This window comes from Euprymna scolopes, chromosome 11, assembly GCF_053919585.1.
Source record: "Euprymna scolopes isolate OS-2025 chromosome 11, ASM5391958v1, whole genome shotgun sequence".
In the NCBI taxonomy this organism is placed as follows: Eukaryota; Metazoa; Mollusca; class Cephalopoda; order Sepiida; family Sepiolidae; genus Euprymna; species Euprymna scolopes.
This window is the reverse complement of record NC_136492.1, coordinates 91,122,421-91,136,045: the sequence shown is the minus strand read 5'-3', so window position 1 is coordinate 91,136,045 and position 13,625 is coordinate 91,122,421. Positions and strand designations below refer to the sequence as shown.

The window sequence follows — 13,625 nt, the reverse complement described above, 5'->3', positions numbered from 1 at the left end:
CTCTTAAAAGTATATATATATATATATATATATATATATATATATATATATATATATATATATATATATATATACAGGGTGTCTCAAAAACGTACTGTAACAACCTGTTTCATGACATGAATTTGGGCACATTATCAGCATTGTCTTAACAAGAATGGTCATCACTTTGAACATTTGCGAACATGATTCTTCAATTACATTTGTTTTCTGTATTCAAAGTTATTCCATTTTACTCCATATTTATAAATAAAGGTTTTATTGTCATTCAAAGTGTGACTGCATTCTTTGGAGACATCCTGTATTTCGGATCATCAGTGATTTTTTTTTTTTTTTACATGGTGGTCACCACTTATCAAGGCCCAGCAGCCACTCAGGGATAAGGGTTATAAAAAAGAGAAATGCTTACAGCACTTGGTATTCCCAAGCGGTCACCCATCTAAGTACTGACCAGACTCTACGTTGCTTAACTTCGGTGATCGGACGAGAACCGGTGTTTTCAACGTGATATGGCCGTAAATTAAATTTGCGAATGGGGTTTCAAAAAATAATGTATTCCTTAATTCAAAAAATATTTCATAGATATTTATGAAAATGCAGTATGTTCGAAATTATTTAAAAAATTAACAGCAGAGACAAAGATTACTACACTTCATGTATTTTGTCCTCGGTCATTGAAGGATAAATATTTCTAAACTGTAGCAATTTTTATTTCTTTTCCACTCCAGTGTTCTCCTTTTGGGGAGCTGGATTTTCCCACATTAAGAATCGACTTTGTATTTAACTCTTCCTTTTCAGGGAGTCAAATAAATAGAGTGGATCAGAAAACCTCCTATATTCATTATTTATTTATTTAATTTTTGCTTTATCGTTTTCATTCTTTCTTTCCAGTTATATTTTTATAAGTGAGTTTTGATAAGCTTCTGCGTTTGACCTTTACTCCTGATCTGAAATGGAACACATACATCAAGTCTGTGGCCAAGGTCGCTGGGAAAATGGTGGGATCCTTCTACCGCTCCAGAAGATATCTCACTAATGATGCAATTCTCTATCTGTATAAAAGCCAATTACGTCCAAGGATGGAGTACTGCTGCCACATAAACACATAAACTGCTAAAAACAGTCTATCCTGCCTTGACAAAGTACTAAATAGACTTCGTGGCTTGGTGGGGGATGAACTTTTCTCTTCCCTGCAACCTCTCTCCCACAGAAGAGACGTTGCGAACCTGTCTCTGTTTTATCGTTATTTCCATGTCAAGTGCTCGTCTGAGTTCCATTCTCTGGTCCCCCCCACCAATCTTTCACGAAAAACACCCGACTAGCTGAAACCACTGTCAATAATTTTCCCCACTCTTTATCCGTGCCTAAATCAAAACGTAGATTCCATGAACAAAGCTTCTTTCTTAGAACTGTACGGCTGTAGGACTCTCTGCCGCTTGCATGTTTCTCCCCCGAATTCAACTTGGATGTCTTCAAGTCCAACACAAACAAATTCCTGATGAACCGCCCCCTTAAGTAATGACACCTATCAAATCCCCAATACTAACTATTACTACGATAGTATCGCACAGATTAGTGTGCACACAATAACCCTTATCCCCGAGTGGCTCCTGGGCCTTGATAAGTGGTGACCCACATGTAAAAAAAGAAAAAAAGTCACTACTTATCAAGGCTTCAAGGCAGCTTGAGGATAAAGGTTAAGGTTGTTGGTGAGACAACAGCTTAGTAATCGGTAATGGTTAAAATTTGGTGGAATTTACTTATTTGAGGGAGCGGCTCAACAAGAACATGTTTATATCAGACTTGAAGAAGACCATGTTGTACTCAGCTGGAAAGAGTTTAGAGTTTCACAGGTGGGCAGATCTAGGAAAGAAGTTTTGTTCATGGAATTTGCGTTTAGATTTAGACACAGATAGAGAGTTGAGGGAAATTGTTAACAGTGGTTGTAGATAGACGAGCATTTGTTATGAAAGTATTGCAGAGGGGGCATATATTGAAGCTTAGTCAAGCACTTACCATGAAAATAACGATGAAGTAGAGATAGACTCGCAGCATCTTTTCTTTGAGAAAGAGGTTGCAGGGTGGAGAAAAATACATCATATATTATGTTCTGCAGCCGGTTTTGTAACCATATAAAGTCAGGAAAGATGCTCCGAGCAGCAAACGTGGCCACAGTACTCCATTTTAGTATGTATTTAGGTCTTATACAGATAGAGGATTGCATCTGAAGTGAGAAAACTTCTGGAACAGTAGAATGATGCAATCATTTCTCCGGCGACTTTGGCAACAAATTTATGTAAATCTTCCATTTCAAGGCAGAAGTGAAGTTCAGTCCCAGACGCTTGTCGAATCAAGGTGTTTCCTTGAGACAAGAGTCTTTCAGAAATCCATGATGTTGTCCTGCAATGAATGAAGACAGTTAGTCTTGATCCCATTCCTAAATTTCAGATTATTTTGTAAATTTTATTTCTTAATTTTTATAATTTGCGTTTTTCACGTAACATAACATAAAATGATATAAAGTAAAACATTGTCTTTGTCATGGATGAACAGCATAAACATAGAATCCAAGATTTTTGCGAAAAAGCATCTTAACTAAAAACCTAAAACAAATAATAAAGTATAAATGGAATGAAATCCTAAGTAATTTGCAATATTATTTTGAGGATTGCCCACAATGAGAATGAAACCTTCAACCTCCAGAAGAGGGTAACTTCAACTGAATTTTACCACATACTTTATCTACTATGCCACGGGTTCGTTTGCTACACCATAGAATGAGCGCATGTTACTCTCATGGATTAAATAAATGATTCAGTTTGAAATTCTATGTAGATTTCCGAGTTCGACAGGGAGATTACTGGATTCGACAAAATACACCTGAAGAAGGTCAGAGGTTACATTGACTAAAACGTTGTGAAAATAACACTCAAGATGAGAACTGTAGTCTGAAGAATCCAAAGTTGTTTTATTTTAGTGCTTTGCTTTAAATTGCATCCATACAAATGAGAAACAACAGTAAAGATTACATACAGCATTTTATGGTATTTTTCTCTTTTTAATAAGTAAAGTATAGGGTGGAACGATAAAATTGTCATCCTAGAAAAGACGGCATGATTCCATTTCCATTTTATGAAAACCGGTTTTCTTTTGGTGTTGAAGACCATCTACTAGATGACCAGTTGTCCCAAGTTATCCGAAGAGTGATAGGAGCCTTCTATTATATTTTAAATTGACACAATGTTCAACGAGCAAGATCGGAGATGTGCTGCTGTACAACTAATGCTCTCTACCGATCCAAGTCATGACATCAGGACCATTGTCAGCACCCTCAAAATGCATCGCTGGATTGCCATGAATAACAGGCTGATGAAAACAAAATTTATGGCCACGGTTATGGTCTGTTGTGTGGTTTCATGCCACTTCACATCTTCAAAGTTGGCTTGAAAGTCAACACCAAAAAGTGTACCTGGGTGTGCTGAAGAATGTCGTGATCCCCTGGTGCAATCAGGTGGCTGCTGGCAAACCCTGAGTGTGGCAGCAGGACTCGGAGCTGGCCCACAAGTCCAAAGAGACCCAGAGTTGGCTTCAGAAGGAGTGCTACGAATTTGTACCCTTCTCTCACTGGCCCCCTTCCTCTCCTGACCTGAACCCGCTGGACTACTTCGTTTGGTTATTCATTGATAACATCACCAACATAAGCTCCCACAACACCAAAGCCATCCACCGAGTATTTAGTGAGCTACCACCAATGCTTGTGGGAAAGGTATGCTCCCAGTTCTAGACCCGTATTGAAGCGGTGACATTGGATAGATGTCAGCTCTACTACACAATCAAGTTACCTGAATTTATTTTTTTTCAATAAAAGTTTTAAAATAAAGCTGTAGTGTTGTTTTCTGTAGGGCAACAACTTTATCGTTCTACACCATAATAGGAACCATTATTTCTACTTATGTATAAAAGGCACTGTGTGTGTGTGTGTGTGAGTTCGGTTCCTATGGACTCCCAAACGGCTGAGTCGATTTTTTGGAAATTTTACACAAACATACTTTATGTGTCTGGCAGTGTTCTTAGATAGGTTTTGTATCAGAATGCCCCCAATAAATATCGAAAACTGATAATCAAAAAAAAAAAATCCAATTAAAGAAGAAACAGTCAGATTTTAATCAGAGTTAACACCCTTCTACAGCCTAACACCATAAATGCATTTTAGAAGTTTATCACCACACAAGCAGAAGGGCCAGGCATATAAAATCAACAGTAGGTTCTTTGATAAGACAGGGGCGCATTCATAATGAATGGTTCTGTTTGGAGCACAATTGAACCAATGGTACTTGGCTTTTGTATTTTAACTTTAATTCAAGCCATTATATAAAAATGATTGTATAAAATCAACTGTAGGTTCTCTACAGTGCAATGTAGATTACAACTTATTGTAAACTGTTACTATACAGAGGCGTGTGAAGCTTTCTTTCCGGTGCATCTCTCATTCTGAGAAGGCAACCAATCGATGCGATTTCGATGACTATAATCATAAAATAATATATTATGTATTGTAAGTGTGGAACATTCGTTAATTCTAATTCAACCCCGGACAATGTCGGGTCTCCTTGATAGTTAGTAATAAGTGTCTCTTTATGTTTTCCCTATAAGCTTAGTAGCGCCTATTAGTCTCTCTATCCGTCTGTGTTTATCTGTCTAGGTGGAATCATCGTTGTAAAACAATCGAAAAACATTTCTTTGATGGAACTAAGAATTTGACAGATGATTGGAAAAATATTTGTTTCAACATTGGAGATTTCATATTGGTGTTCACCAAAATAGTTTCATACTTTTACACTAACTGTTGAAGTGAACGTATCGCTGTGTTTGCGCTCTGACAGTAAAATTTTTGAAAACCTTAAAAACATCGATTATGCTTAGTCATTCTAAGAGGAAAGCATAAATAATAGTTTAAATCAAAATCTCTAACAGTTGAAGCGAATATATAATTACTACATGTGTGCCGTGCCAATAATAATTTTCTACATATGAAAAAAGTAATGACTTGATTTAATTATTTCAAGACACGAGCTTTAATAATATTTTAAACCAAATATTTAACTGTTGTAATTCTGTGTTTGGGCCCTGCAATAATACCTTTTGTAAATCTCGAACAATATTGCGTTGTTTGTAAGATAAAGTCGAAAGATCGATTTTTTAAATGTATGGTTTCAAGCAAAAACAACAGTACTTTCTTAATTATCATGTCTAAAATAGTAATATATCCAAAAATTAATAATATATTAAAACTTCATTGAGTAGAACAACTGTTTTCGAGTTTTTAGTAAAAAAAACAAAAGTCTATCTCTATGGTCTGAAACCCATCAACTGTTAAAGCGGCAAAAAGGGAGATAAGTATGTCCCCTTCATTCGCAATCTTTGAGGTGTGTGTATCTAGGAAAAGGCAATTTCCCCCATTTTCCGTAAAAATTTTCCATAGCTAATTTTCTGAATTGATGAATTCTCGTGATTTTTGGATGTATTACATGACAAGTAAGTACCGTTGTTTTTGTTTAAACCCACATATTTAAAAACATCGATTTGTCGACTCTATCTTCACAAGCACCAGTATTTATTATGTGCAGTTATTTTCGGATGGAAGCTTAATAATTAATAATAGTTTAAATTAATTCTCTAACAGTTGAATGGACGTATTACTGTGTTTGTATCCTGGCGAGGATATTCTTACAAACCATAACAAAATAATGATTATACATAGTGTCATGTACTCCTTCCTCAAAACCCATTTGCACAACAGCAACAACCAAGAACAGGTCACTCCAAACAGACTTTCCCCACATCTATAGACAGGGGGAGATAACTCAACTGTATTAACTAAGAGATTAACACATAATTCTTCTAGGAAGAGATCTTAATAATTGCAATTAAACCTCTATCTGTTGAGCAAGCCTATTACTGAGTTTGTGTCTTTTTTTTACTTGGGAATCACCTCTTATCAAGGTTGGAAAGCCACTCGAGGATAAAGGTTAATGACTGTAAGGTGGTAGTGTAGTAATCAGTAATGGTGTAAATTAGGTAGAATTTGATTATTTACGACTCAACAAGAACTTGTTTACATTGGATTTGAAGGCTACCATGTGGTATTCAACCAGGAATCAGTCCAGCAGAACAGTGTTCCACGGGCAGGCAGTTTTTGGAAAGAAGCTTTTGTTGTGGAATCTGCGTTTAAATTTAGGCACAGTTAGAGAGTGGGAGAAATCGTATACAGTGGTTGTAGCTAGTCGGGTGTTTTAGTGAAAGTTTGGCAAAGGGGAAGCATAGATTGGAGTTCAGCTGAGCACTTGCCATGAAAATAACGATAGAGCAGAGGCAGGCTCACAACGTCTTGTAAATACTATTTTTCCAAACCATAAAAAAGTGTTGCTTATGCTTAGTTCTTTTAGAAGAACTTAAATAATACTTTTTCAAAATTTATTGTTGAAGCGAACGAATTGCAGTGTTTGTGATCAATGATATTATTACAAATATTGAAAAACATTGATTACTATTAGTTTTTTTAGGGGGAGAACATATAATAGGTTAAATCAAATCTCTGTTGAAGGGTGCCTACTTTTGTGTGTCCTGCAAAACCTTGCAAAATATTTATAATGCTTAGTTCTTTCATGGGAAGAGCTTAAATAATATTTTAAATCAAAAGTAAAAGTTGTGGAGTAAAAGTTGCTTGAAAGTAAAAGTTGTGGAGTAAATTCCATTGAGAGATTGTGTGATTTGCCTAATGGATACTGATACAGCCTATGAAATTAAATAATATTCATCACTTAATAATCAGATATAAACGATTAGTAACAGCTTCCTGCATAGCCTTGCTTGTACTCAAATTAGAAAAAAAGTTTGATATCTTGATAGAGGAGTGTATAAAGTGGACATTGAGTTGCTTCCTTTATTTTTCCCTTTAATAGTCTTTATATTCCATAAGTGAGGTTTCTGACAAAGGAGGAAGAATTGTTGTTACTTGGCTGGAATCTATTTATGTATCTATCTGTTTATCCATGTATCTTATCGTTGACTAAGTTTAGACCTTGAAGTATTTTTTTCCTACCTCTTTATAGCAAGTGGCTTTAAACCTTGTTTGGAGCGATTTCCATTAAAAAAAATTTTTTAAATACGTGTATAGTGCATAGATATGAAATTAACTTTATATTTTAATCCCATAAAACCATTTTGTGTACCGTTTAAGTGTAAGAAAAAAAAAACATAGATATAAAATTGCGGCTTATGTATAGTACAATTAAGAAACTAATAAGAGTACGAAATTTAAATAATCTATCGTGATTATTGGTTTAATTTTTATCTGCAACTTTGTGCTGCAGGCCACAAACTATGATATTTAGAGGGGAAGGAACTATGTAGCCTTATGACTTGCAGGTGAAAACCGGTGTTCTATAAAATGACCTGTGGTGCAACAAATATAAATGTTAAGTTAGAATCAGTTCCAAGCAACAGTCTTCTGGGAGTTGAAGGTTCAATCCTCAGAATGAGTGATACTAAAAAAACATTACAAATTACTTAAGACTTATATACATGGTAGAATGATAAAACTGTCGCCACAGAAAAGACGATAGGATTCCATTTCCGTTTGATGAAAACCGGGTTTCTTTTGTTGTTGCAGACCATCTACTAGTTGGCCAGTTGTGTACAAATCCCAAGAGCGATAGGAGCCTTCTATCATGTCTGCAAGTGACACAATGTTGAACAAACGAGATTGGAGATGTGCTGTTGTACAACTTATGCTCTTTATTGATCCAAGTTATGACAACAGGACCATTACCAGCACTTTCAAAATGAATGGCTGGTTTGCCACAAATAATAGGGACGTGTCCAGGGTGATGAAAACAAAGTTTCCAGCCACGGTTATGGTTTTTGGTGTGGTTTCAAGTGAGGGCCACACCATGCCACCTCACATCTTCAAAGTTGGTTTGAAAGTCAACACCAAAGTGTACGTGAATGTGTTGAAGAGTCCGGTGATCTGGTGTAATCAGGTGGCTGCTGGCAGATCCTGGATGTAGCTACAACTTTGTACCATTCTCTCACTGCCCCCTCCCCCCCTGACCTGAACCCACTGGACTACTTTGTTTGGTCATTCATCGAGAACATCACCAACATGACCTCCCACAATACCAAAGCTAACCTGATCGCTGCCATCTGTCGAGTATTTGCAGAGTTCCCACTAGCACTTGTGAACAAGGCATGCTCAAAGCGTTGATTGAGGCTGAAGGCGGCTACATTGAATAGATGTCAGCTCTACTCTATAATCAAATTAACTGAATTGATTTTTTCAATAAAAGTTTTAAAATAAAGCTCGAATATTTTTTTTATTTAGGGTGACAATTTTATCGTTCCACCCTGTATTCTTGACTGACAGGACAAGAGCATGCGATCCGCATGGATTAAATAAAATGCTCCATATGAAATTCTGTAAAGATTCCAGAGTTTAACATAAAGTTTCTGGAATTCAACGAGACACAACTGAAAAAGGTCGGAGGTTACATCGGCTGAAACATTGGGCGATACTAAGAATACATGGCTGACAGACTGAGAGCACGCTGTCCCCATGGATTAAAGGGTTCCATTTAAAATTCTGTACAGATTCTTAAGCTCAACAAGATAGGAAGACAGTCAGAGGTTACATTGGTTGAAACATTTTGAGAACGAGATTCAAGTTGATGACACTAGTCTAAATAATCTAAATGATACAAGGGTTCTAGACTTCCTAAAGTTATAAAATTCGCGCCTGGGATTCATGTGTGACGATCTGCTGCTATTTGTTTGGATGAACTGTACGTGACTGGCGTGTATGATAAATTGGAATCAAATTGGAAAAAGCAAGAGAAGATATTTGGTTATTTTTTGCATACAGTGGAAAAAAAACGAAGCTATTAGAAATACCAAGTATAGTCAGGTAAAAGACTCCCTTAATTACGGTGTAGCGCTACCGGAAACGTTGGCAAGGTAAATCAGTTCCTTCACTTTTTTTCTCCCACGCCTATATCTCCCCTGTGCATGTATTTTTTTTTATTATTATTACGTTTGTCCGATCGTTCATGTTTTTTTTTTATTATTATTTAATAAGCATTGAAAAGTTTTTCGGTTTTAATCAAATTATGAATTATTGAAATTAGTTTGTTATTTTTTTTAGAATTATTGAAAACACTTTTCGTGGTCTACTTTAAAAGAATCATTAAAAACACATTTTAAATATTTCACTATTTTAGGAATATTATTTGTTGGGCAACTTTTTATGATGTTTGAAATTTTGTTATTTTAATTTCAATAATTTTGTTTTTATACTTTCATAAACATTTATTATATAAATTCAAATAAAAAACTTATTTTTAAAATTTGATAAACATATATTTCTTATAAAATGTCAAATAAAATATTTATTATATAAATTCAAGTAAAAACTTTTACTTTTATAGTTAAAAGCACTTTTATTTGATAATTGCATAAACATATTTCTTATAAAATTTCAATTGAATTATAAACTATTTTTTAATTTTGTAAATAAAGACTAATTGTGTCATTTTTATCTGTATAATTTTGTTTATTTTTATTATATACTTTTCAATAATGTCCTTTTCTTATATTTTATTTCAATAAATCGCTTCACAATAGAAATACTGAAGAAAAATAATAGTGAAGGAACTGATTAGCTTTGTCACTGCTTCCCATTGCGCTACGTCGAAAGTGAGAAAGTATGTTACCTGATTATAACCCAAATGCCTCATCAAGTACCAAATGTAACAAGAATAAAGAAATCAATAAAAATTTTGTCCTGGTTCAACGCAAAGGTTACCTTTCCATTGATGAAGCGAAATGAGTCTGCATCGCCCATGGCGACATCGATGTGGTTCAAGATTTTAGTCTTATTGCACTTACTGTAGCTATTTCTTGGCAACACTTAGAATGAAAACCAATTCAAGCGGAGGCTCAAGATAGAATTATTCCTGCAATACTTCCTTTAGCAATAATGCCTTTTCCAATAAATTTGACAGCAGAAAAGTAAATTTATTCATGAACAGATTTTTATATTTTTAACGGAATGAAACAAGTGCTAAAAGCAAATCCTTTTTGCACCAAACTAAATCTAGAGTCTGCCACTAACTGAACTATGACTGTTCTCGTCTAAAGTCACATGGATTAACTTGTTTTGTTTTTGCTTTTAGATGAAGCCATGCAGCTTTTCAAAAGGCTCTGTCGGTTGGGCATACTTAAATTATACCTGTCCCAGGATGCTCAAAATTAATTCCTTGAACAAAACAGTTTTACACAACTTTTATATTTCATAGATGGCAAATCGGTGGGAAGAAATTCTGTTTGTGCAAGTTCCATTTAGTTTTAAGTAAAAAAAAAGACTGAAAAAAAGGTTCTCTGTAGTGGTGATTGTTGAAAGAGTTAGTCTGGGAAACACCAAATAAGCTGATCGATTATTCGTTATTGATATTTGTAAAAATAGTAACAGAAAGAATGTTATGAAGGCAAAAGGTACTTTTTAGGATAAAATTATTTATGTTAAAATAGTTTTTGAAAATGTTAACTTAGTGAAAAAAAAAATCTTTACTATGATAATATAAACAAAATATGTGAACAGTGAATCATTTGATTTGTGTCTTTGGTCACATACAGATAATTACGTGACAAGATAGTTTGAGAGACACGCAGAAATTAGTCAAGACTTGGCAGTCAGAGAAGAAAATCGACAATCGTTAGTCAGAGGGAGAGAGACAGTCCACTGACTGTAATGACTCCGAGCAGAGGAGACTGTCGGAAAATGTTGATAGTAAAAATCTAAGACCAGGGTGCAGCATTACAATGGGGAAACATTGGTAAATAAAGCTGCTGCAAATACAAATAGGATTTCATTTCATACTAGTCTTCATTTGCAACTTTTCGAAGGATCCGGCAAATCAAGATCAACCCAGATGGATAAGGTATGTTTCACCGTTAGCTGATGTTGAAACCACAGAGAATTGTTATCCGTCCCTTAAAAACTTATCACCCATAAACTTGTTAGCTAGAATAAATTCTGACCTAGAAAACAGCAATTCTTCCCCCTTTGTCAGAAACATCGCTCATGAAATGTGAGGACTAGAGGACAAAATAAGAGGAACGAAAGTTATAGGAAAGAGCCAGAAAGTGAAGCTCAGTCGAGCATCTATTATGGAAATAGAGTAATGAAAGACTAGAAATCCCTCTTCTGTGAGAAAGTGCTAGTAGGAAAGAGAAGAGATTATTCCCCACTCCATTTGATTACAATATGGTCGTCTTCAAGTCCCCTTGATGAGCCATCCCCTTCAGTAATCCAATTTACAAAAATTTCCACTACTTACAATTACTATGCTATTGTTCCAATGACTACCGTATACTCATTAACCCTCATCCTTGACTGGCCTCTGGGCCTTAATATGAAGTGATTATTTTATTTAAAAAAATGGTGAAGCTCTTGTATAAAGTCACGTGGAGTAACTTGTTTCGTTTGTTTTTGTCTTTAGGTGCAACCATGCAGCTTTACAAAATGCTCCGTCAGTCAACCATAAGGTTGATCTCACTTTTTTGTTTTTTTTACTCCTGTTCACCTCTAACAAGGCATATCGCCACTTGAACATAAGGGCCTACTATTTGGGACCATGCCACGGAAAGATAAACATGTTGGTTTACCAGTCCTGGATATGACCTTAAACTATATCCAGTGGTGAGGCCCCAGCTTGCGGGCTTTGGGGTGTGTGGAGCCACCCTTTAATTACCATTGCTCCCAGGTCCACTCTGACCCGGAGTGGTAGTACCTGTTAGGGTCCCAACTATGGGTTAAATAGAAACCGACTTGAAAACAACAAATATATTCTATTAAAAATTTTTTCTTAAATCTTTGGATTCGGCATTAAATAACACGAAAAGGGTTGATATGCCGTAAAACAAAAACAACCAACCAACCATGTTGGTTTACGTTACATTTAAACTTCTGCATATCAGTACAGTCAGGGAAGCAGGTAGCAGGAAGGGAATTCCAAAGTCTAGCTGTTCGAGAGTAGAAACTATTAAAGTAGAAAGCTTTCTGGTATTTAGGGACCTCAACAGTGAAGGAGTGAGATTTTGTTCCTAAGCGGGTTTATCGGGCATATATACGTTGAGGGGGCACAAGTGGAGTGAGCTCATCAGAGCACATTCCATTAAAATACTTGTAAAACAGGCACAGAGATGCAACATTGCAGTGATGGAACAAGAGTTGGAGCTTAGTTGACAAGGTGGGATCTTTTAGATTGAAGACTCTTTTTTGAACTCTATCCAAGAGGGAGATGCACCAGCCCACATTAATGTTATGCTGTTTGGATAAACGTTCATCAATGATAACCTGGATCATACTATTGTCTAAGAAAGATCCAATTATATTTAGTATACATCCAGTTATACCATACGATTTAATTTTCTTTAACAGCTCTTCATGCTAGACTTTGTCAAAGGTTACAGCCCTGGCTTTGTCACCTTATCCAGTGCACGGTGTATGCGTTCAGAGATGGCTGTTAAAATAGACTGTAGAACGACATTGCCTAAATCCATACTGTTTGTCAGAGAGAAGGTTAGCTTTTGTGAGGTGGTGGACTAGTGCTTGATTGATTAAAGTATCAAAGATTTTAGTAAAGAGGGGGAGGAGACTGATAGGGCAATAATTGAAAGGGTCAGTCCTTTCACCAGAATTCTTGTACATTATTATAGAGCTTAGAAAGTATGGGGGGCTAGCTCAGCTGAGCATTTCTTAATTAGTATTGCAGGAATGAGATCAGGTCCAAACGTCTTGGAGGTGTCAAAGTTTTTTATGATATTGCGGACATGTGAAGGGGTGATTTTCACGTCATCTAGTGTGGCATCAGTCTGCATAGGGAAATTTGGGAGGGAGTTGTTTGTTGGCTCTAAGGAGGAGTTTGAGGCGAATTGCGGGAAAGCAGTTCCACCTTGTCAGTTGCCATGCATACGACCTTCTGGTTGCTGGATAGTGGAGGAATTACTGATTGCCCTTCATTCATTACACCATGGTTGATTTTACAGAAATCGCGAGTTCTTATCTTTTGCGATTCTATGCTTTCCCTTGTTATTTCAGCTTAAAGTATACCTGTCCAAAGATGCACAAAATTAATTCCTTGAACAGAACAATTTGGCACCATTTTTATGTCTCACCACGGAGATTACAATCAACATATAAAGCTACCAAACTTTATGTCTAGAATATTTATTCAAATTTTGATCAAACTCTATTACATCATTTTAATTCTAGAAAATTCAAGACCTAAGCTTAAGGAGTCTTATGAAGAAATTCTAAATTGAGGAATTTTGATGGATTGGTATCTAATCTATCTTTGGATCAAATGCAAATCTGAAATATTTGAATTTTCAAATGTCCATATTTTGTTTCCTAGAAACTCATTAAAATACTCAAAAGAAACTAAAAGTTTGGGAAATATATATTGATTGATGTTTAATACTTATTGTTAAAATTTCACAAAAAATGGAGAAATCTGGAATCGAAACCGAAAGCAAAACTGTAGCATTCAAAGCTGGTGACGTTACCACTG

General features: G+C 35.7%; 1 non-coding gene across 1 annotated transcript; it reads right to left on the bottom strand.

Moving 5' to 3' along the window:
• Window positions 1-399: 399 nt before the first annotated feature.
• LOC145288330 (5S ribosomal RNA) lies at window positions 400-518 on the bottom strand. Its single transcript, XR_013869279.1, has one exon. It is a non-coding gene; the product is annotated as a 5S ribosomal RNA (ribosomal RNA).
• Window positions 519-13,625: the final 13,107 nt, after the last annotated feature.